Source organism: Callionymus lyra, chromosome 9 (assembly GCF_982586985.1).
Source record: "Callionymus lyra chromosome 9, fCalLyr1.hap1.1, whole genome shotgun sequence".
In the NCBI taxonomy this organism is placed as follows: Eukaryota; Metazoa; Chordata; class Actinopteri; order Syngnathiformes; family Callionymidae; genus Callionymus; species Callionymus lyra.
This window is the reverse complement of record NC_141826.1, coordinates 21,625,958-21,651,884: the sequence shown is the minus strand read 5'-3', so window position 1 is coordinate 21,651,884 and position 25,927 is coordinate 21,625,958. Positions and strand designations below refer to the sequence as shown.

Genomic DNA, 25,927 nt, shown 5'->3' with positions numbered 1-25,927 from the left:
TCACGGTTATAAGTCACTCACGGTTATAAGTCACCATTACAAGTCAACGTTACAAGTCAACGTTATGAAGCCCCGTTATAAGTCACGGTTACAAGTCATGGTTACAAGTCACCGTTACAAGTCAATGTTATGAAGCCTCGTTATAAGTCACCGTTATAAGTCACCGTTACAAGTCAAGTCACCGTTACAAGTCACGGTTATGAAGCCTCGTTATAAGTCACCGTTATAAGTCACAGTTACAAGTCACCGTTACAAGCCAATGTTATGAAGCCTCGTTATAAGTCACCGTTATAAGTCAAGTCACCGTTACAAGTCAATGTTATGAAGCCTCCTTATAAGTCACCGTTATAAGTCACCGTTACAAGTCAAGTCACAGTTACAAGTCACCGTTACAAGTCAAGTCACCGTTACAAGTCACGGTTATGAAGCCTCGTTATAAGTCACCGTTATAAGTCACAGTTACAAGTCACCGTTACAAGTCAAGTCACCGTTACAAGTCACGGTTATGAAGCCTCGTTATAAGTCACCGTTACAAGTCAAGTCACAGTTACAAGTCACCGTTACAAGTCAAGTCACCGTTACAAGTCACGGTTATGAAGCCTCGTTATAAGTCACCGTTATAAGTCACAGTTACAAGTCACCGTTACAAGTCAAGTCACCGTTACAAGTCACGGTTATGAAGCCTCGTTATAAGGCACCGTTACAAGTCACCGTTACAAGTCACGGTTATGAAGCCTCGTTATAAGTCACCGTTACAAGTCAAGTCACAGTTACAAGTCACCGTTACAAGTCAAGTCACCGTTACAAGTCACGGTTATGAAGCCTCGTTATAAGTCACCGTTATAAGTCACAGTTACAAGTCACCGTTACAAGTCAAGTCACCGTTACAAGTCACGGTTATGAAGCCTCATTATAAGGCACCGTTACAAGTCACCGTTACAAGTCACGGTTATGAAGCCTCGTTATAAGTCACCATTATAAGTCACAGTTACAAGTCACCGTTACAAGTCAAGTCACAGTTACAAGTCACAGTTACAAGTCACCGTTACAAGTCAAGTCACCGTTACAAGTCACGGTTATGAAGCCTCGTTATAAGTCACCGTTATAAGTCACCGTTACAAGTCAAGTCACCGTTACAAGTCACGGTTATGAAGCCTCGTTATAAGTCACCGTTATAAGTCACAGTTACAAGTCACAGTTACAAGTCACAGTTACAAGTCACAGTTACAAGTCAACGTTACAAGTCAACGTTACAAGTCAACGTTACAAGTCAACGTTACAAGTCAACGTTACAAGTCAACGTTACAAGTCAACGTTACAAGTCAACGTTACAAGTCAACGTTACAAGTCAACGTTACAAGTCAACGTTACAAGTCAACGTTACAAGTCAACGTTACAAGTCAACGTTACAAGTCAACGTTACAAGTCAACGTTACAAGTCAACGTTACAAGTCAACGTTACAAGTCAACGTTACAAGTCAACGTTACAAGTCAACGTTACAAGTCAACATTACAAGTCAACATTACAAGTCAACGTTACAAGTCAACGTTACAAGTCACGGTTATGAAGCCTCGTTACAAGTCACCGTTATAAGTCACAGTTACAAGTCACAGTTACAAGTCAACGTTAAAAGTCACGGTTATAAGTCACCGTTACAAGTCACCGTTACAAGTCACCGTTACAAGTCACAGTTACAAGTCACCGTTATAAGTCACAGTTACAAGTCACAGTTACAAGTCACGGTTATAAGTCACGGTTATAAGTCACTGTTATAAGTCACTGTTACAAGTCACCGTTACAAGTCACCGTTACAAGTCAACGTTACAAGTCAACGTTACAAGTCACGGTTATGAAGCCTCGTTATAAGTCACCGTTATAAGTCACAGTTACAAGTCAACGTTACAAGTCACCGTTACAAGTCACGGTTATGAAGCCTCGTTACAAGTCACCGTTATAAGTCACAGTTACAAGTCAACGTTACAAGTCAACGTTACAAGTCAACGTTACAAGTCAACGTTACAAGTCAACGTTACAAGTCAACGTTACAAGTCACGGTTATGAAGCCTCGTTACAAGTCACCGTTATAAGTCACAGTTACAAGTCAACGTTACAAGTCACCGTTACAAGTCAACGTTACAAGTCACCGTTACAAGTCACCGTTACAAGTCAACGTTACAAGTCACTGTTACAAGTCAACGTTACAAGTCACCGTTACAAGTCAACGTTACAAGTCAACGTTACAAGTCACCGTTACAAGTCAACGTTACAAGTCACCGTTACAAGTCAACGTTATGAAGCCTCGTTATAAGTCACCGTTATAAGTCACAGTTACAAGTCAACGTTAAAAGTCACGGTTATAAGTCACGGTTACAAGTCACGGTTACAAGTCACGGTTACAAGTCACAGTTAAAAGTCACCATTATAAGTCACGGTTATAAGTCACCGTTACAAGTCACCGTTACAAGTCACCGTTACAAGTCACCGTTACAAGTCACAGTTAAAAGTCACAGTTAAAAGTCACGGTTATAAGTCACCGTTACAAGTCACCGTTACAAGTCACAGTTATAAGTCACCGTTACAAGTCACAGTTACAAGTCACAGTTAAAAGTCACAGTTAAAAGTCACAGTTAAAAGTCACGGTTATAAGTCACCGTTACAAGTCACCGTTACAAGTCACAGTTACAAGTCACAGTTAAAAGTCACAGTTAAAAGTCACAGTTAAAAGTCACGGTTATAAGTCACCGTTACAAGTCACAGTTACAAGTCACAGTTAAAAGTCACAGTTAAAAGTCACAGTTAAAAGTCACGGTTATAAGTCACCGTTACAAGTCACCGTTACAAGTCACAGTTATAAGTCACAGTTACAAGTCATAGTTATAAGTCACAGTTATAAGTCACCATAATGAACTCAATTATTTCAAGTGATTGAATAAATTAAACTTTTTATTAGACACATATTTGAATTAATTTATCAAATAAAACAATTCAATGCTTCAAAAAACAACAACAACAATATTTTAATCAAAAAGAGAAGCTTAAATTCAATCATTCAATCCTGATTGCATATTCTTGATGATAGACTTTATGAAATTTAATTAGAATAAATAAAGCAATTGTTATTTCATGAGTAAATGTGCTGTAAATCCGTGGACTTTTAGTTGACACTGTTGCTGCAGCTGATACGTGTGATTTCAGCTGTTAACGGACTTTTCAAGCAGAATTGGTAGTAGTCGTGGAGCCGGGTCGGGCAGGTCCAGGTCAGCCCGAAGTGAGCAGCGCACTGACTCAGGCTGCTGGAAGCATCGTCAAACCTTTTAACCTCTGCTCAGTAGCGAGACACACAATAAAGCTGGATTTCACACACAACACCAGAGTCTTTTTTGGACAAAGAACTGAGATGTATTAAACCTTTGCTCCTTCGACTTTAACTTCACTTGGTAAATGGAATTCAAGCAAATCAACCATAATACTGTGTTTTTCAGCCTCAGGTAACAGCAAATAAACATTCAAATTCAGTTTTCTTGACATGAGTACACATTATAATGGAGATTAACGATTTTACAAAATACTTTGGTGTCAAAGAAATGTGAATCTTCCTTTGAAGCGAGTTGATTTACATTTTGGTTCCAGTACTTGTAATTGTTACTTGCCGTCGAACAGGAAGTTCAAGTATTGAGAAATTTCGAGACGATGCGAGACGTGTCCTGGAACTCACTTGGTTTGCGTTTACAAACTGGATCTGGATGTTGCTAAAGTAAAATACCCTTTAAAATATTTTTTTTGTGTGTTTTAAATCCACCAAAAAAGAGGCTGATTGATTTTTTTCACTTGATTTTGCTTCGTTTCTATTGTTATCTAGTTCCTATTTTCAAAATAAAAGTCGACACAGACACAAAAAGATGCAAAAGTGAACAACAAAACCTACTTAAATCTTAAAAAACCTTAGAAATGCTTAACTACTATCAAACTTTTGTACTTGGGTCAACCAATTTACAAACAGAAATCAAACTATTTTATTTCTATTCACACGTTTCTATTTCACAGAACAGACATATTTACTTTATTATATGTTAACGTTATGTACTACTGTCTTTATCTATTTCTTATGATCTTTTATAAGAAAAAATATGCCTTTATTTTGCACACACATACTGATTATTACCACACAAACACATATACGTACAGTACACTTATTAAAAGTAATAACAGAAACTATAATACATCAAATTAATAATAATGCATTAAATTCATACATAACATTAAAATATTTTGTATTACTATATTGTGTGTGTATTTGGATAATTTATTGGTGTCCATTAAGCAGTAGATTTCCAAATGAATAACCTTTTAAGGCGTGAATATATATACTTCTCTGGAGTAGTTTTAATGTTAAATATGACTCTTCGAAGTCATTCAGAGTTTTCAGTTGAGTATGTTGTTCCTTATTTTTACTCCTTTTACTATAGGGTTCATCATCTTCTTGGTAGTTCCAGCGTATACTTGATGTACATTTTCTACATCATACTTTTCATCGGGAGCAAGTGTGATTTATTTCCTCACCATATAACAGGTGTGGATCGAGCGATGCTATTAATGCTCTTCCATTTCATAATAATAATAAATAAAACATATCTTTCTTTAGATTTGTTACCAAGTATGTACCATGATATTTGATTATACATGTCATCACTTGTGATATAGTCACAGTGTTTTGAGGGCCCATCAATCAAAATGTCAAGGAAAAATCTAGCGAGAAATGCTAATTATTTTATCGTATTTAATGTCATTTTATTTAAAAATCTGATATACCATCACTTTATTTAACTCTACTGTCTACACTGAAAGCGCTCGATATATATACCCGGAGTACTTCCTGTCTGTGTAGCATGTTTGCCCTTATGCTAATGCTAAAAACAAACTTAAAAGTTTTTCCAGAACAATTTCTAACGTCGAGGCTTCAATACAAGAAGGACGTTACAGACGAGCAGTATGGAGGTATTTGGATGTTTTTAAGTGTATTTTTATGGACGAAGATGAAGCTAGCCTAGCAGCTAGCCTAGCAGCTAGCCTAGCAGCTAGCCTAGCAGCTAGCCTAGCAGCTAGCCTAGCAGCTAGCCTAGCAGCGTCTACTAAAACAAACATAAGCTATTTACTTTTTTTAGTTTTTCTGGAACAATTTCTAACGTCGAGGCTTCAATACAAGATGGACGTTACAGACGAGCAGTATGGAGGTATTTGGATGATTTTAAGTGTCTTTTTGGAAGAAGATAGCGCTAACCTAGCAGCGTCTACTAAAAAACAACTTAAACCATTTACATTTTTAAGTTTTTCCGGAACAATTCCCGAAGTCGAGGCTTAAACACAAAAGGGACGTTACAGACGAGTATTTGGATGTTTTAAAGTGTATTTTCGGTCGAAGATAACTGTACATTAGCATGGAAATACAATTTTTAATACAACTCAACTCACTCCCAACTCAAATCCCCATGTTTAGTCGACACAAGGGCGAGTAGAAAATGAGTTGTAAGTAAGTAAGTAATTTTTTTTGTATAGCGCTTTTCCAGACCAGGGTCACAAAGCGCTTAAACAATCAAAACAATACTCAATAAAGTATATATTTTAAAGATCAAGATAAAACTGATAACAACACAGGAGTTCCAGAAAATCAAGAAAAAGCCTGAACAAATAAAAACGTCTTAAAATGTTTCTTAATCTCTATTAACACTCGCAAAAATTACAGAATAAACCAAAAAAAACAACCTAGAGTCATATTTACTAGCAATAAAAAACACATTTTAAAGTTTCTATATCATCTCTGGCCTCACGAGGGCCACGTAAATACAGCCAAAAAAAAAAGGTCCCTCAAATAAAGAATAAAGAGTTTAACGTTTAATGCGCGCTGCGTCAGATTATTGGTTCAAATCCCTTTTTTTGTTTTCGGTGGGTGGAGCCGTGTTTCTCTCTCTCTCTCTCCCTCTCTCTCTCCACTTCTCTCCTCCTCTCTCTCTCCTTCTCATTCCCTCTTTCACTTCCCAAAGTTGCGCTCGTTCGATTCCTGCCGCAGCGCGACGGACGCGTTTTCTTTGCGACTCTCTCGTCCTTTTTTGACGCCGTTTTTTTTTCCTCCTCTTTTTTTTTTCCTCCACAACTTCCTTCCTGTCGTGGTTCCAAGATGACAGAAGCAAAGACGGTTCGGCGTTTAAAGCTGGTAGGTTTTTGACGCGCGTGTTCAATGTTCCTTAAGTTCTCGTGAAGGTTTCGTTCGTGTTGACATTTTTTTATTATTCTAGTGTCAAAAACGTGTAAAAACGGGGATTTTAATCCTAATATATGTGACAAGAAGTGGCGAGTATTGATGTGACAGTGAAGTCAAGATGTTTTCTGCTCGTGACCCAAAAACAAGATTTTGAGTCGTGTTTTCACCAGAGAATAAAAGCATCTAGAAAATCGTTGACATACTTAAGGTTGTGTTATTGTCGTGAATCTCTGGTGCTTTGCTTGTTTATTTGTTTGTCAAAAATAACGTTGTCATGGATCTTCAGTCTGCAGACTTTTTTATAGACGGAATGTGATATATTTTTATTTCTCGTTCAAACTACTTTACAGAAAAAAAAGAGAATTAACGGATGTTACGCAACTTATTGAAACACATTTATTTTTTCAATCTAGTCGTTTTTAAGGACAACAGAATTTTTCAAATGTTCCATCTTTGTACCGTTGATCTGAACAAGTGTTATTTGGTGCTTTTTTTTATTGTTCAACATGAAGTGTTTTTTGTTTGGTGTAACTATAACTTCTCGTTTCCTTGATATTCTGCAGATTTTTCATTTATTTTTGTTTAATTTTCCGTATGTTTGCGCTAAAATGTTCCCCTTTATAAATAAACAGCAGTATTTGACATAATGTCACCATTAAGCACCTGAAGAAGAGCCGTTCGCATCCGGCATGTGTTCAAATATGTCTACTTAACTATATTGCAGCATTTACTTTACAACAAATACTACAAAGTACTGCAAAAATAATTAGATCTGTGACAAAATGTTGATACAGGAAAATATTCTGATACGTTAAGCTCCAATATGACTATAATGTTTCATCTTTTCATGTTGATTTTTCAGTTGTTTATTTATTTAAATTTTTTTTTTACATTTTCACCAAATTGGAAGTAAAAAAAACACTTCTGCACTTCTAATATTGGACAAAAATACAATTTTAATATACTTTTCACTTTTTTTGTCCCTGCAATTCTGTGTCATAATGTGTGTTCACTATTTTTATAATTTTATTTTTAATTCAGATGTGAAAAATATCACAACATATCACAATATATAGATATATATTGTGAAAACTATTGTATCGTAATGTGTTTCGTGACCGAACGTGACAAACTTTACTACCTAAGATGTCTTTATTTGTTTTATTTAAGACCATTTATGTTCTACGATGACGGTCATAACCTTAATACAGAAACAACTTATGTTAGATTCCTGTTATTTCCAAAGCAATGAACTTGATTTTTAAAGGACACATGCAAATTAATTTTCTTATACATAATTGTAGTACCGTTGTTTTTCATCTTGTGTACATAGTTTAATGTAAATTACTGCGATTAGATTTAACAGAACCGACGCTTCAGAATTCATGTTGTACATCAAAATGTCCATAAAGTCCTTTAATATTATAGCTTTTTTAAAAGCAGCTTCCTGTGTCTGTTCTTATTCCGCTCACTCTGTACAGCATGACTTTGTCTCCTTCCATGTTGAGCTGATCCCGTTGAGCTCAGCTGACAGTAGCAGGGAATGTGCTTGTTAGGCTGCTTTGAATACCCTGTGAAATGTTGCAAAACTTTTTCTTTTTTTTTTTCTACGTGTCACGGCTGAGAAAATCCTCAAATAACTTCGCGGTTTATTTTCCAGTTCGCTCGTGATCCGGGGAGGGACAAAAAAAACAACTGTTATAACGACTGGTTTGTTGAAAAAAGATCGTCCAGTCAAGCGTCCTGTAATGGTAGTGGTAGAGGTTAACCTAGTTCTGTTAATACAAAGCCCAGAGGTTGTTTCCGTATCATCCCTTTTCTCATCAGGACAATCATTGATGTATATTCTCAAACTGTCTTTTCCAGAACAGTGTTTTTTCCCTTCATATATATAAAAAAAAAAATGGATTTCATGCTATTTTTGTACCTTCTGAGCTGTCAAAGGAAAAAACACAAAGAAAAGGATACATAGATTAACATACAATATAATACATCATCCTTTCAAAAAGAAAATTCTAAGCCGTCAAACTCTAATGTCTTTGTATAAATCTTTTCAGCATTATGTACTTTAATCCAATATATATATACAGTATATGCCCTGAGACCAGTACATTTTCACTTTATTTTTATAATTAATTAATAATAAAAAAATAATAATAAATGACAAAATTAAACTAAAATACTTAGTATTTTTTGGAGTGGAATATAACTAAGATGTAGTGAACTGGTTATTTGGATTGAACCATAATTCTATTGTGCTTATTATAAGAAGTTATTTATTATATATATTTAACTGTATCATGGGGTAAACTACAGATTCATAATTTTAAATCGATATTGTTTTATTGTATTCATGCATAAAACTAGATATTAATCATTTATGAATATTTGTGAAAATAAAGAGTTTTTTTTTGACAAATTCTTGCTAGTTTATAAAGTTATTTTTTATCAAATTAGCTTAAATGTGACAAGCATCATGACAACTGGAAATCGGGTTTCTTTTCCAAGTAAAACATATTACAAAAAAAGTAAAAGTAAACACACCAGAAATTATATAAATTATTATTCATTTTCTGTGACCCAGTTATAATTCCCTAATGGCTCTGGTTGGAGAACACTGGTGAACCCAAAATAAAGTAACATTCTTGAGAATATAATTTAAATTGTATTTTACCAAATTAGCAAAATGCGGATGAATAGAATAATTGAGGAAACACAGATGTAGACAAGTGTTAGTTTGAGTGAGGACTTGAGTGAGGTAGGCTGTTCCGAAGTCAAGTGTCCTTGAAGTAAAGGACTACGAAAGTAGTATTTATCAGTCCGTCGTGGTGGATAAGGAGGTCTGGAAAATAGTAGATCTATGCCTTTAAACTTTAAACTTACCAATGGTAAAATTGCCTTAGTCATCGGGGAGTGACCCCGGGGCAGACCTGAGGAAGAGATTTTATCTGTAGCTGGACCATGAAGGGAGGAAGTTTCTGACCAGCGTTAATACGTCTCTTACTACCTTCATAACTGTGTCATATACGAGGTACTTTTACAAGGGAGTGAAAAGAAAAGAGTTGTTTACAAAAGCCCCAGCAGGTGCTCGACAAATAGAACAAAAAAAAACAAAAGATTGTTCACCGCCTCACTCTGCCCCTGTTATCATCCCCTAAAGCGCCACTTGTCTAAAAATATTCCCGATTCCTCCCTTTCCTCCTCTTTTCATTTGCTTATGAATGGATTTTCGGCTGATTTATCAGGCACGTCTGGAGTCGAACCAAACGCTGCGGTGAAGTGATTTAGCAGCTCGTGGGTTGGATTGAGCCGAAGCTCTTAGTACAAATGAAGGACTTACGAAACGTTCACGGAATATAAGGTGATGCAAGCTGACGCTCCCCGGCCTTCACCTTTCAAAAGTGTCATTTTTTGACTCTTTTCCAAAAAGCTGTTGCTCCAGATAATAATGTGTCGTAACCAGTAGCTGCTCTTGGCTGGAAACGTTTGTTCATATTTTACTAGTAAGTCATAGAGGTGTGTATTGGCAGGAATGTGGTGATTCGGCGCTTATTACGATACATGTGGGAAAATATGATATATTGCGATACTGTAGTTACAAGGACATATTTGTAGTATTGTCGCATACTTGACTCTGGTGTTGCAGAATTTACAGACCACATGACTCTTGATGAAGTCGTAAATGCTTTCATTTGTTTTCAAACCAAAATATGTCCAAACATCAGCTATAAAAGCAGCTGGAGTCGACTGTATCCTCTCGTCCTCAGTTTTTAGTTTAACCTCTATTGGAATTGCGTTAGTATATCTAAGTAGGGGTTCGCATTTTCAAAAATCTGGCAATACAATGCATATCACAATAAAGCGAAAACAATATGATATATATTGCGATATATTGAGATACTGTAGGTACAAGGATATATTTGTAGTATTATGGAGTACTTGACTCTGGTGCTGCAGGATTTACAGACCACATGACTCTTGACAAAGTCGTAACTGCTTTCATTTGTTTTCAAACCAAAATATAAACAAACGTCAGCTTTAAAAGCTGCTGGAGTCACTGTATCCTCTCGTCCTCAGTTTTTAGTTTAACCTCTATTGGAATTGCGTTAGTATATCAAAGTAGGGGTGTGTGTTTTCTAAAATCTGGCGATACGATGCATATCACAATACAGGGAAAACAATATGATATATTGCGATAAATTGTGATACTGTAGTTACAAGGATATATTTGTAGTATTGTCGAGTACTTGACTCTTGACTTTGACTTTACAGACCACATGACTCTTGACAAAGTCATAACTGCTTTCATTTCTTTTCAAGCCAAAATATGTCCAAACATCAGCTTTAAAAGCTGCTGCAGTCGACTGTATCCTCTCGTCCTCAGTCATCGCCGGGACCTTGCAGGATGTCATTGTTCCTTTGGTTGCAAAGGATGTAACGACTGCTGCCGTTCGGCCCAGAATATTTGCAGGTTATTGTAGTTTATGGCATTATTTACTTTCACTCACACTTTAATGAAATATAAACCATAAAGGTATATGTAGTTAATATGGTTAAAACAATAAAATATGATTCGGGAGCAAAAAAACACACTTTTTTTTGTTTTTGTTTATTATCGATACAGTATCTGCAATAAATATTGCGTTTTATCGTGTTTTTATATTTTCTCTCACCCCTAGTGAAGTCATACCGTTTTTATATTTAAAACACATTTTGCAAAATATTTTGAGAATATACAAGAATTTTTATTGTTTTTTTGTACAAAAAAATGCCCCAAAAATGTTGTACAAAGGTTTGTTTTTACAACCTTCAAGAACGGGCCTTCGGGTGTGAATCCCAGAATTCCTTCCAAACGTAAAGAGAGGGAAAGTTTCCAGAGCAGCGTCCGAGGCTGAGGCCACATTCAAACCTCCCTCTACGCTTGTTAACTGCCAGCTGCTTGTGTTTTTTTTTGTTTTTGTTTTTTTACATTTTGGCTCAGCAGCTGCACACGTGTTCGCTGCGATCCAAACCTGCAGGCCCGGCAGCCGCGATCCAGTGCGAGCCTGCAGAACTATCTCCTCGCCAAAGCTTCACTTAGTTCCCTGATGCATGTGGAACTCAAGATAATACGGACAAGCTGGTGCTCGTAGTTCCTTTTACGATAAACAACAAAACTACGCCTCTTACAAAGAACTTTGATTTCAGAACCTGTATTGGGTGTTAAATAAGCTGTTTGGCTGTGATTAAGGGGTGAAAGACTAGTTTTAGATACTTATTTTCTAGTTTTTTATGGCATAAACGGCAATAATTAGATGTTAAGACAGAAGAAAATGTGCCTTTTATAGCATAAATAGATACTTATGTTACATGTTTGAATCCAAGGATAGGAAATAGGAGAGTTAGACGAAGCCCAATGTGACCTGAATAAAGAGATACAATTTATAATACTGATCCTTTAGATGTGTTTCTAGAAGCAAACTAACAACGTGACTTTATCATTTTACTGTAAACTCATTAGAAGTTGAGCTGCTCTAGTAGAAGAACTCGCATTTCCTCGATCCTTAAAACTCCGCATCAGCTTTTTCCTAATTTTCTGAGACTCCTGTGTTTGTCTCTTTGTTGTCTTGGCCTTTTTTTTTTAATTTGTATGTATTTTTAACTGTGTATTGTTTTTGATTGTTATAGCACTTTGTGACCCTGGTCTAGAAAGATCTTTACAAACAACTATTACTTACTTACCTACTTACTATTGTAGTTTTGTCCTCTCCCATGTTTTGTGTGTGTCTTTCATAGTCATTAAAAAATGTTTTATTCAATCGATCTTTTATATTATAAATATAAATAACAATTTGAGCTTTTTTAATACTGTTCTATTTTTAGGTATGTTATATTTGTATGTTTTTTTCTTACATCATTACTCTTGTTGATGTACTTACTTACAGCATTTTACCCTTTTTGACTCTCTTTTTGTTACTTAAAAACACCCTTAAAAAAGACTGTTTATAATGTGGCCCCTGATTAAAACAAAGGAACTGAATGAAGGTTTGAAAGAAAATTTCTCTCCGTTGTTGCTGTAGTTGTAGTTTGTTGCAAAAACAACAAATATCAGTATTTTGGGTTATTTTTTATAGCAAAACTGTTCTAAAAAATATACTTTGTTTTCAAGAGTTAGGATTTGAGATCCAGGATTTTATGCTTCTAGATTTTATAGTTGTCAAAAAATCTACTCCTTGTGCGTCAAACTTCCTAATAAGTTAACCAAAAATGATTTCAAAAAGTTAAGGAAGTTTAAGTGAGTTTTAGTTTTTAGAGGTTAAACTAAAAACTGAGGACGAGAGGATACAGTGACTCCAGCAGCTTTTAAAGCTGATTTTTAGTTTTTAAGTCTTCTTTAAGTTCTGATATGACTCTATAGATACTTTAAGAGTTTCTCAAAAGTTCAACAACGGAATTTAGAATGAAATCGTACGAACGAATATCCGTCACTTTTATCCGACAGACTCTTGATCCATAATGAAGCTGTAGGTCTGGAGTGTCTTATTGTCTCGTCCGTCAGTATTGACGCAGCCGATCATTGTTAACCTTCACAAATATTTCTCTTTTCGCTTCGGCGCTGGCGTCGTGACGCGGCTATTTATAGAGCGTGGCGACGTCGAAGCCATTGTTTAACCAACAGCATATTGATTTGTGTCGGCCGAGGTTCCAGCGACGCGATGCCACAAATTTTTTTCTCGCACCTTCAGAAAAACGGGCTGCAAAAGAATGGAAAGTGCGAACTCACTTCGCGCCGGTTCACAATACATACAAAGAACACTTGTCTGACTCGCCCAGAGTTAGTGGTCCACCAATCAAATAGATTATGGTTCACGATGATATGTCGACCTATAGATAAGAGTAAGGCTGTGTATCAATGGGAAATTTTCGGTACTGATACCGGGACCTACTCTTTGGTACTTCCTACTAACAGATACTTTCGATACTAATTTTCGAAGATCAATTAAAAAAAAAAGAAAATGAAATTACACTGAAAAATCTTCAGGTAATTTTTCACTTTTGGTAAACTTCTTATTCAAGCAGTTTTCTTACAGAAAAAAAGTTAGATATAACTTCAAATGCAAAAGAAAAGTGGTTTTACTTTCACTCACACTTTAATGAAATATAAACCATAAAAGTATATGTAGTTAATATGGTTAAAACAATGAAATATGATTCGGGAGCAAAAAAACATACTTAATATTTTTTTTGTTGTTGTTTATTATCTAAACAGTATCTTCATTAAATATTGCGTTTTATCATGTTTTTATATTTTCTCTCACCCCTAGTGAAGTCAAACCTTTTCAATGTTTTCTTTTTACTTAACAAGTTACTTAATTAATCTGATGTCTACTGGCATGGTCACGTATCAATTTTTCTTCAGGAAAAAAATCCACAAATCATCAAGTTTTGTTCACAGAAACTTGGCACTAGTCCTTGGGTATCAAGTAAAATATCCTGATACCGATACTTTCACTTCTATACCAGGTTCCTTAACAATACTTTTTTCTACTTTTAATTTTATAAGATACAATTCTTCCAAGAATTGAAATGACTTAACACAAATCTGGAGTTCAACTTTTTAAGCTAAATTTACACAGAAAAATAATATCAAATCATTTCCAGTGGGAAAGAAAAAACACTTGCTAACAAGTGACGAATCAATACGATGTTCACTTCTTGTATCAGTTTTTCTGCAGTAAAATCTCACAGAAGAACCAATGTTCAGTGCTCAGCCCTAGATAAGAGATGGATTATGAATGAGTTTTTTGGGGATTTTTTAATGAATTCTGACTCAAACTTAGTGTTTGGTAAACATGTGTTTGTTTGTGCCTGGAGTTCGACTGCTAAAGGATTGACACCAATGTCAAGGGAGTTTATCCAGCCACGCTATACGACCCAAAAAACAACCACAAATTGATTCTAAAATGGTTCAATCAGGGCAGTCCTGTGAAAGTAGATTAAAGCACTTGTGTGAAAATGTTTTCCTTCCATCAACGTCATTGATCTTTTCTGGGCTGTAGCCCCTTTTTTTTGTTGTTGTTGTAGTTGCATTATTGACACATTGGAACAATCCTTAAAACAAAGCGACAGAATCAACCCCGCGACGCGTCGCGGACGACTGTCGGCGTCATCAAAGAAACGAAGCTCGCGATCAAATGGCAGCCGGACGAAAACAATAGCTCCCTCTGTCTCCGCTCGAAAGGAAATGCCAAACATTACTGAGCCGTAAAAATAGACGATTGTAGCCGGAGAGCCAGGGAGAGGACAGGAACCCCCTCCCTGGGGTCAGACGGATGGCAAGGTCTCCCGCCGCGCCCCAACCTCCCCTTTCCTCGCTCTTTTTATTGCTCTTTTGTTTTTCTCTCACTATGATCTATTTCTGGAGCAGTTTCTCTTGACCTCCTTATGGGAAGCTCTCGGCTCCCCCCCGACCCCCCAGACCCTCTCTTGGTAATGTGCATATCTGAGGAGGGTAGTAGCATCACACCTGCTGCCTTATTGATGACACCATCTACTACGGATGAAGTTGTAAATAGACTTTAGACGGATGTGCGATGTTGACCTCAGGGGTCACGGCGTGGAGTGAGAAGTACTCAAGCGAGGGGCTTTGGTCGAGATCCAATCGGACGTTTTTGCACGAAAGATGTTCGTAGGTTCGCTGCCTCGCTCTGAGCACATTTTTTCAAAACTTGCTGATTGGTTCTCCTGAATGTAAGTCCGCTAACCACAACTTTACACCTCCAAGTTCAACACTGGCTATGACTTTTAGTTGATAAGGTAAGGTAAGGTAAGGGTAAAGGTAAAGGTAAGGTTAAACTTTATTGATCCCTCAGGAGGTCTCCTTCGGGAAATTGTTTTCTTCCAATAGCCACAGAAAATACAGCAATTTTTCATGAAAAATTATCAAAATAAAATAAGAACAAGAACAAAGATTGTATCATCTTGTTCTTTCTCTTCGTTTCTCTAAGTCTAAAGACTCTTTGATGTTTCAGTGTAAAATGTGATCTGTGGTCGAATCCCCTAATTTTGATTCCCAGTATTAAGGTAAGGTAAAACTTTATTGATCCCTCAGGAGGTCTCCTTTGGGAAATTGTTTTTTCCAGTAGCCAGCAATTTTTCATAAACAATAAAAAATAATACATAAAAAAATTAAATAAGAAAAGAACATAAAGAGAAAGAACAAGATGACACCATCATTACTGAACTGTCGCCTCCTACACACCTGCTACTTTACGTCCTTATACACCATCACTCAAATGCTGTGTCCCAAATCTGGCACTTGTCCGAGCGCACTGGTTTACAGTACACTTTAAGGCAGTGTAGTACTGTCTCAAATCAAACTCTACTGCTACACACTTACAGGAAATGACTCGACAGCTTCTTCTTCTACTACTTTTTGTCGCAACCAGCCGTTGGAACGGTTTTGCCGACGCTTGACAGCACTTTTCGCCAAATCGTTAAACGTTATTGAGTTGTGTTTCATTTTGTTATTACTTTTGTTGTGTTGTTTTCGTGGTAAAATTAGTGTTTTCTCAATTTTGTGGCCGTTTGCAACTATTTTGTGAACTTTAGTGTAAATTAAAGATAAAATAGTATATGATTAGAACCCTTAAAACAATAACAATATAAGGTGAATATTGATACAGAATCCTGAAGAAAATCTCTTGATGTATCACAGTATCAATATTTTCTAACACTTTTACATTAATTAATTTAACTTATTAATTACATTTAACACTTATTGCCGCCATCGAGCTGGATAATCTCCAGAGATTTTTTTTTCCCGGCAATTTAAGCATTGTAATAACAAATATGTTTGTGGTATCCCTTGTGTAGCCTCTGGGTTGCGGAACGACCCCCACCACTGCATACGTATCTCTGGAAGCCAGGGAGGTCGTTCACTTTGACCCAGACACAACACAAGGGATAACACAAACACATTTGGCCACCGGGTCACCAAGACCCAGAGGCACCGCAAGGGTTAAGACTTTTAAAGCTATTTATTATCTGCCTCCATTGAATTGCCTTTTCATGCAACATCTGGGCAATATTCAGATACATGGATGGAGATCCCGATATCGTGTTCACAACTTCGGCTTTGGCTCGTACAGCTTTCCTACTTTCCGATTTACTAGGTCCAAATACTGGGACAAACTCAAAAATACTGGGGTGACTTACTTATGCAGGTAATTACGCTGCGTTATGACAACGTTTTAAAGCCAGTTTTCGACTTCCTGTTTGAACAATTTGCTCCAGCCAGATTCCAAGCAATCCATGCCGCAGCAATCCTCTATTGGTCAGGTTCGGTACTGCAGTCAGTGGAACCAACCTCTCATTGACTTCTATTGTATGGAACTAGTGCACGACACCGTGAATGCAGTCAGTGGAACCGAAAGGATCTTAAGACTTGTATGTTACCTTTAATGGATTCATAATGGTTCGTATTTTGGCCGACTATAGAATCTTGACAAGTGGAGCTGAAGTTATTTTAAAGAAACATACATATTTGTTCTTTTCCTGTCTTTTTGGAATGAACTCAAAATTGTACGAAGAAGAACTAAATCCCTGCTGTATGTTATTTCTCTGATCTAAGATTAGAGACTTGAATCAGACACTTTTGAGAGGAAAAATGTGTTTTTTTCAAACGAAGATGGCGACGAAGGGGAAAAGAAAACGTTGCGGCCAATTGGCCCGAAAACATCTTTGGACACGAATCTGACTTTGATCATGTTTGGGTTTTCTTTGATCATAACAAGCTTTTGGTTAAGTCAGGAATACGGTCGTCAGTTTTGAGCATTTTAAAACGATGTTTTCCAAATGAAAAGACATCTTCTCTGGTGACAAAAGTACATTCGTTTGAGTTAACAAACGGATATTAACCGAGTACACTGGAGTCTCAATATGCGCCTTCAGCAATCTGGCGGTAAAACGTGACTCGCATCAAAGGAACTCGATGCTATTTATTTGACACGTTTATTGCTTTTTCTGTCACTCGATACGTGGTTCATTTGCATAATAATAGTTCCAATAAGAGGTAAGATGTGCCCTCGGCGCTCTCGTGCACAAACAAGTATTGATGGCAAAGAAATCACGTTTCTTGGACCGTTATTGTGTTTATTTGAACACAGCAGTTTAATAACCAACAGGTAATAATAACCATCAGTAGCTTTCACTGGAGTCACTTTGGAGTATTTTCTGTTGCAGAGTTTTGAACTCGAGAAGCCTTTTCGTGGCAGCGTCTGGTTCTCGCTCACACCTGGACTAATGAATAATTGAAGCCGTCTCGAGTGAGCCGAGGGACCGGGGGGCCGTGATGTTGCCGGGGCCCGATAAGCTCCTTGTGGCAGCAGACGAGTGGCATCTAGAGCTGGAAGCGTGACGTTGTTAACTATGTGTTCTTGTAGAGCTGGTTCGGTTCTGAAGTGTCCAGGTGGGATGATAACAGCAGTGTTTCCTGGACATGGATCAAACCAATTACCGTATTTTCCGGACTATAAGTCGCAGTTTTTTTCATACTCTGGAGCGACTTATGTGTGAAATTATTAACACATTATTACTGGTATATCATTTCACATGATATTTTCACACTAAACCGCAAGAGGGCGCTCTAGGCCTGTGTTAATGATTTCGACGTAGAAGAGGAAGCGCCGCATCTTCTACCTCCGGAGTTAGTTAGTTGTTTAAAAGTGACACCGAGGATGAAGACTTCATTGGATTTGAGTTATTTGGAGTTACACGGATGGTTTGGTAAACTTCTTAGTAAGTAAGTACGTAAGTAAGTAATATTTATTTATATAGCGCTTTTCCAGACCAGGGTCACAAAGCGCAATACAAAACAATACTCAAAAAAGTATATACTTTAAAGATCAAGATAATACTGAGAACAACACAGGAGTTCGAGAAATTCAAGGAAAAGCCTGAACAAATAGAAACGTCTTAAGATGTTTCTTAAAGGAGTCAGTAGATCCATCAAGTGCAAAGAGAGAGGAAGATCGTTCCAAAGCTTAGGAGCAACAGCCTGAAAAGATTTCTCTCCTCTGGTCGTGAGCCTGTTATTTATGCTATAGTTCTCTGAATAACCCTTAATATGTTATGTTAACATACCAGGTTCTCAGTTGTGTCATGTAACGTAACATACCGTACAATTATTCAGCCTGTTGTTGCCTCTATTCTATTTTTATTTTAAATTGCCTTTCAAGATGACATGTCTGTTCTTGGTGTTGGATTTTATCAAATAAATTTCCCCCAAAAATGCTACATATATATGTTTTTCCTTCTTTATCATGCATTTTATGGCTGGTGCGACTTGTACTCCGGAGCGACTTATAGTCCGGAAAATACGGTAGATGCTGGATTTGTGAGGAGAACTGGTTTGGTTCCGAGTACATGAGACGACTCAAAGATGCTTATCAAGGACGCTCACATTCATTAACTAAAAACATCGGACTTGTAGAGACTCGCCTTCCGTCCGACCAGTCGTGCAGATGTAACAGTGGTTGTTATGAAGTATTTCACTCCTTCCTAATGGTTTAAACCGACAAAAAAGAGTTAGAAATTAGAGTTCTGTTAAGATTTTAAAGCAACAAATGTTTAGATAAATTGAAAAATATTTGGTAATCAGTAAAGGTTCTCATTCATCCAGGCCATGGTTTTCCAAGGGGTTTCGAAATTCACTTGGAAAATCCTGTGGTAGAAAAATATTGATTTATAAACACAAGTTTCTTGTCTTGTTTTATATTATTAATTTGTATTTTTACATAGGGGGGGTGAGAAAATATCAACACACCGATATTTTGCATTTCTTTTTTTGTGATACAGTATTGATGCTCAACAGCACTATATATTTTTTGTGGGGTTAAAAAGTAATATGTAGATATATATTTCTTATTCATAATTATTTTACATATCAAAGAAGTGTGTGTAAAATAATATAATTAATTTTTTTAACGTTGTATTTACTGCGTTTGTTAATTTTTGTTTTGCAATTTAACTTTGCAGTTAGAGGAAGAAATACTGCAAGATCCCGGTGATGACTGAGGACGAGAGGATACAGTGACTCCAGCAGCTTTTAAAGCTGATTGTTGGACATATTTTGGTTTCAAAACAAATGAAAGCAGTTACAACTTCGTCATGTGGTCTGTAAATACTGCAACACCAGAGTCAAGTACTCGACAATACTACACATATATACTTGTTACTACAGTATCACAATATATCTCAATACAGCATATTGTTTCCCCTGTATTGCGATTAGATTGTATCTCTAGATTTTTTCAAAATCAAAACCCCTACTTAGATATACTAAAACATTTAGGTTAAACTAAAAACTGAGGACAAGAGGATACAGTCGACTCCAGTAGCTTTTAAAGACGATTTTTGGACATCAATTGAAATGGAAGCAGTTACGACTTCGTCAAGAGTCATGTGGTCTGTAAATTCTGCAACGCCAGAGTCAAGTACTCGACAATACTACAAATATATCCGTGTTACTACAGTATCGCAATATATCGTATGGTCACCCATGACCCACAAAATTAGGTCTGTTCACCAAAAAAAACCTAAAAAAAACTCAGTGAATATTTGAATGTTAATAGCAAATTAAAAAAATGGTATCATTATATTTTTAAACACACTTTAGTGAACTGTAAATTAAAGATAAAAAAGTATATGATTAGAAGCCAAAAAACAACAATATAATGAGAATATGGATCTCTTGATGTATCACTGTGTCAACATTTACTTTTACTGAATACACTTGCGATTTTAATGCTAATGTTTTAAAGCCAGATGTTTCATTTGTATCAAAACATTATTAAAATATTTCATAATGAAGTCGGGTCTATTTTTAACCGACAGACCTGTTTTGAATCCAGCAGCATCATTATCTCATCCACGAGCGATCATTATCCACGAGAACCTCCGGCTCGTTGCACCGCGACACTCCAGGGTTAAACCTGAAGATGCCACGGATACGTCGGCGCGGCTGCTTTTCTGTTTACGTTCTATGAATAGGAATCACATGTTCGGCGAGAACCCCGGCCTTCTCTGCAGAGAAGAGGGGGAACTGGGCGGGAGGGGGTGAAAGGAAAAGGAGGGAAGGATGAAAAGAGAGGATGAAGGGGACGATTGAGGATCCATGCCAGTGTCTGATATGTAAATACTTTCCTTTTTGAATGAGGAAGTGGCTCATTTTCTGGCCATGTGATCCGTATGAAAGCGGCGTGTAAATAAATAATATCCTTTTTTTTAATGAAATGGTTCAGATCTCATGTTACGCAGAATAATTGTGTGAATGCTGGGAAGCATTCAAACAATTGAGATCCTGTTTTCTTCTGACCTAAACTTTTTGTGTGAATGCTGGGAAGCATTCAAACAATTGAGATCCTGTTTTCTTCTGACCTAAACTTTGTGCTGCTTCTCTTGCCACAAATTTAATCCGATTTGATCCATTCAAACTTTTATCAATTCAGCTCGTTTACGAAATGCCGGCTATGTTCTAGCTTTCTTTTATCCCTTCCACTCTTTCTTTTATTCCTCTTCTTCTACCCCATTCATTTCAATGGGGAAAATCTTCAACTCATGTCCAACCCCTTCCAGTTTGACCTACTACTTATACTTTTACGACAAATTCTACTACTACTTCTACTACTAATACTACTTATACTTTTACTACTAATTCTACTACTACTTTTACTTTACTTCTACCTTTTACTAATAATTCCACTTCTTCTACTTTAACTATTAATTCCACTCACACTTCCACGACTACTTCTACTACTAATACTACTACTACTTCTACTACTAATGCTACTACTGCACAGCTACAGCTACGGCCAGCATTCACACTGCATTTTCTTCTGGAAATGCAATCTTTCTAGTTCTTCTTTTTTCTTCCATCTCTGACGGACCCGTTTCTTTGGACTGAAGCTTGAGTTTGTGACGACACTCCTGGTGTTGGGAGTCAAACGCCGCCTGGTACTGATGTTTACTAGAAACTTGTTTAAATCCCGACTTGCTTGGATTGCTTTTGAATGTCGCGAACAATAGTCCTTTGTTTTTTTTTTCTGTTTAAAACGCTCAGCTGACGAGATTATGAGGAAATGTTGTGGTTTAGAGGAAGCTTGTCAGGTGTTTGCTGACTCTGGTCATGCTACGTGTTAGCTTAGAGATTAGCATTTGTCGGTTTTTAACTTTAATATAATATTTTATCTATTTTCTGAGTTAATTTTAAAGGTACGTTTTGATCTCTTGTTCATTTTTTAAATTTATAAATGTATTCATTAAATAAATCTAGTAAAATGTTTGTAAATACACACAATATAAGTATTCTTTATTCATTTTATTTATAGACAAGATACCCTTTTAGCTTTTACAAAACGATTATTTTTTGTTTATTGTTTTTTTAATCTAATACAATAAATAATGTTCTTTACAGTAAAATGTGTTTTTTTGTGATTGTTAAGATAAAGTTATTTAGCCATTTTTATGATAAAGGAAAATTAAACATACATTGAAAAAAAGTTAATTTAATTACTTTGATTACACTTGTAAACAAACATAACATATTCACTGCAAATACTAAAAACTACTGTAAAAACATGCTTAAAGTGTGATGTAAACATTCATATTTATGAGTCGATAATAATTCACACTAACTTTAGTGCAGAGTAAAGAAAAGTCATTTATAAAATCGCAACCTTAGCGATATAATGATCACATTTTTGCATATTTGCGATTATATCGCAAATGCGATTAATAGTTCAGCCCTAATATCTTTAACAGCACTGTGTCTATCCTCAAATTCTTAATTCATTTTTTCTATCATATTGTGTTTGTATCATAGTTATTTTAATGTTTATATGTCATTAAAATAAAATGCCAAAATCATTTGATGTCATTATTTATAATAAACACGCAAATATTGACAGCGTTCATTTTGATGTTGCAACTAAACTTCCGGCCGCTAGATGGCATTAGTAATGATGTCTACCGCGTCTAAGGTAACATGGAATCCGGCTAGATGCCGGTGATGACTGAGGATGAGAGGATACGCTCGACTCCCCCAGCTTTTTAAAGCTGATGTTTGGACATATTTGAAAACAAATGAAAGCAGTTACGACTTCGTCAAGAGTCATGTGGTCTGTAAATACTGCAACACCAGAGTCAAGTACTCGACAATACTACACGTATATACTTGTTACTACAGTATCACAATATATCTCAATACAGCATATTGTTTTCCCTGTATTGCGATTAGATCATATCGTTAGATTTTTTCAAAATACACACCCCTACTTAGATATACTAAAACATTTAGGTTAAACTAAAAACTGAGGACAAGAGGATACAGTCGACTCCAGTAGCTTTTAAAGCCGATTTTTGGACATCAATTGGAATGAAAGCAGTTACGACTTCGTCAAGAGTCATGTGGTCTGTAAATTCTGCAACACCAGAGTCAAGTACTCGACAATACTACAAATATATCCTCGTTACTACAGTATTGCAATATATCGTGATACGTATCTCCAGATTCCTGACAATACACACCTCCAGTTACGATATGTTCAAAGTAAGATAACAGGCACCAACTCTTAAAAAAAAAGCAAAGAAACAAGCGTGGAAATCAAACTACACTTTCACCGTGTCATTACTTTTTAATTACCCTCTTCCACAAAAATGTCAAGCTTCATTTTTCACCATTGTTCCACACGGCTCTTCAATTATTTGTGTCTTCATCGCACATGAGCGAGCATCTTTAACCTCTTGCCTATTTGCAGTCATCTGTGGAAACTTTTCTTGTCGAGCGTTGGCGAGCTCCGGGTCGGAGACACGAACGAGGCTCGTCGTTTGACTTTTGTGTTTGTTTTTTGCGCCTAATTACTGTGGAGAAGCAAACCTGCGGGAAGACATCGATGCTCCGGGTCTCCAACACGCCGACCATTACTGGGCAAGTGCCAGCTTAAGGTCAAAGCATTCAAGTGCCTTCAGATGAGTCTCTTATGTCCACTGGAAGGATTTTTGTATCTGTTTGTAAAGCCAAAAATTCTATAATAGTAAGTCAATCGTCAAAGTAAACTTGACGAAAAACAAACTTTTCTTTCTTGGTACAATGTCGTTGGTCATTTTTGTTACTTATGTTTACGATTTTTTGATGTTTTGACAGAGAAGTTTTATGCCAAAATCAGTCATTGATGAGTTTAAAGAGACTAACAAAACTTAGATTAACTAACTTAAACTAACTTGATATTTGAGTTCAGCATCTTGGCCCCTTGATGATAACCCTGGTCTAAAGTGTTTTTGGGTCCTGGCTTCTGAAAAGAGTGGCCGTAAAATATAAAAAAATGTGTTCAGTATAAAAAAGGTAGTAGAGAGTTGGTGAAAGATTTATTTTTGATGATTATTTTTTAAGATTTTCATCTTTGAAGCGAGGAGTTGTTTTGCTAAGATCAAGTCATTAAAATATAGACAGACAGAGCACAAACTTTTTGGCCCCTGACTTGTTTTGAGTGTAAAAGTGTGGCCCATTATCTGGTAGAGTGAGATAACCCCGGTCTGGAGGGTTTTTTTTGGGTGCTGACTGGAGTCGTAAGGACACAAAAAAATAATTGTAAAAATTGAGGTTTGATTTTAAAAATAACTCAAGAGGGTCTTAAAGATATTTTTTTAATAATTGTAAAAGCAAACACTGGTTATATTTTTGTGATGTCCTGGAGTTCTGTTTACATGTAAGAAGGTTTTAGGTTGGTTGGCTTTGAACCTCTATGCAGGAATATTGCTATACTAACCTAACCGATGGCCCGCCAAGTCATTTTATGTGGCCCCCCAGATGGTTGTCTTAGACGCCAGTGATTAAGACAAGCGCTCCGAAATTCATACAGAGACTTCCAAAACAGGAATTTTATGTGTTTTTAATGTCGGACAAACATAGAGAAAATGACAATAGATCGACCTCCTCGAGAATGAAAAGACTTCATCAAAATCATATTTTCTGTTGGTAAATATAAACAGTTTTTGGCCCACAATAAGTCTACTATAAGGTTTCAAATCCCTTGATTTTGACACTGCTGGTCCATAGGTTATGATGCTAAATGGTCAACTTGACGATGTGGTTTACAGTAGTTATGGTTTAATGGTGCTTCATGAAACAGTGTCATTATCTTCAGAGTCCACTAGATGGCGTCTCTGCATTATTTACCTTTGTTTTGAACAACTGTTCTGATGAAACATCATTTTTAAACTGATGGCGCCACCTACTGACCTCTGAACAACATGACACTACTTCATGAAGCTTTGTGAAACAGTGTCATTATCTTCAGAGTCCACTAGATGGCGTCTCTGCATTATTTTCCTTTGTTTTGAACAACTGTTCTGATGAAACATCATTTTTAAACTGATGGCGCCACTGACTGCCCTTCACTAGTTTCCATTCAAGACATGTAATTTTCGCCACATTTCACCGACGTTATTGTGATTTCGTAAAGACAGCAAGACCCAAAGTTAGGCCATGTGAGGTAAGATTAGATAAAGCATATATATCTAACCAGTCCTGATTTCATGTCTATAAACAATGGCATAATTCACATTTGTCCATTTGCTAGTAAAGCACTTGATAGACAAACCAACATTTGAACACTGGCCTAAAATGACTTCATAATTTTCTCTCAATTTTTAGCTCAGCAAAACATTTTCTGTCAAGTTTTTACAGCTTCATTTGAGTCAAATAAATCACAGAGTCATTGAGGACAAATAGAGTTCAAAGTCAATCGCTGGAGCAACCGTTCATTATTTACGTCTTATTTTCACGACTCTCATCAGCGCCTATTGTCCATTAAGCTCTTATTTTACATCAACAGATGTGCAACTACCATCCATTGGGGAGCGATTCCCCTTTACAAGTGGATTGTTTATCGAAGGATAATCATCATTGTCCCACGATTGTCTTTCTCTCACAACCGATGCATGCGTCAACACAGTAAACTTTGTTGTTGTCTTTCTTCTCGCCGGGGAGTCCGACCACGCAGTTAAAAAAAGGCTACTTTACTGCCTCTATTTCTGCAACATTGTCATCGACGGCGAGGTTAATTCGGCGACGTTATGTTTGTGATATTTTTCTGAAGGTCGGTTTCATCTGCTCGATGAATTGTTTATGAACCAGGGAGGCAAATTAAAAGTGTTGCTGCCGGTGATATACATTCCTGACGGTGAATACAGTTGGCGGTGAAACACCATCAGCAGCCAGATCTTCTTGAAGTTCTTTGGCGGGGGTTTGTTTGTCCTTGGAAAGTTTTCAGAGGTTTTTTTTCTTCGCCCTTGTTTTGCAGTTGTTTTACTTATTTTATTCACATCGCCAGTAGACATTTTTACTTATCGTCTTCTCCAGAGCCATGCTTCTGAATGAGGCTTATTTTTTGGCAAGAATCTGGCGATATGATACGCATCACGATACAGGAGCAACAATACGATGTAGTACGATACTGTAGGATCAAGTATGTATTTGTAGTATTGTCGAGTACTTGACTCTGGTGTCTCAAAATTTACAGACCACATGACTCTTGATGAAGTCGTAACTTCTTTAATTTCAATTTATGTCCGAACATTGGCTTTACAAGTTACTGGAGTCGACTGTATCCTCTTGTCCTCAGTTTTTAGTT

General features: G+C 36.6%; 1 protein-coding gene across 4 annotated transcripts in view; it reads left to right on the top strand.

The window, feature by feature from the left end:
• mid2 (midline 2) overlaps nucleotides 1-25,927 on the top strand; it is a 179,594-nt gene that overhangs the window by 52,209 nt on the left and 101,458 nt on the right. For 2 of the 4 annotated variants that reach the window (XR_015712870.1, XM_087799611.1), the window contains exon 1: nucleotides 5,617-6,209. The exons of 1 other annotated variant lie outside the window; for it this stretch is intronic. The gene's annotated coding sequence lies outside the window, so the exon portion shown is untranslated. Of the gene's footprint in view, nucleotides 1-5,615; nucleotides 6,210-25,927 lie in introns of those variants that run through there. One more of the 4 variants, XM_087799613.1, reaches the window with a different exon arrangement.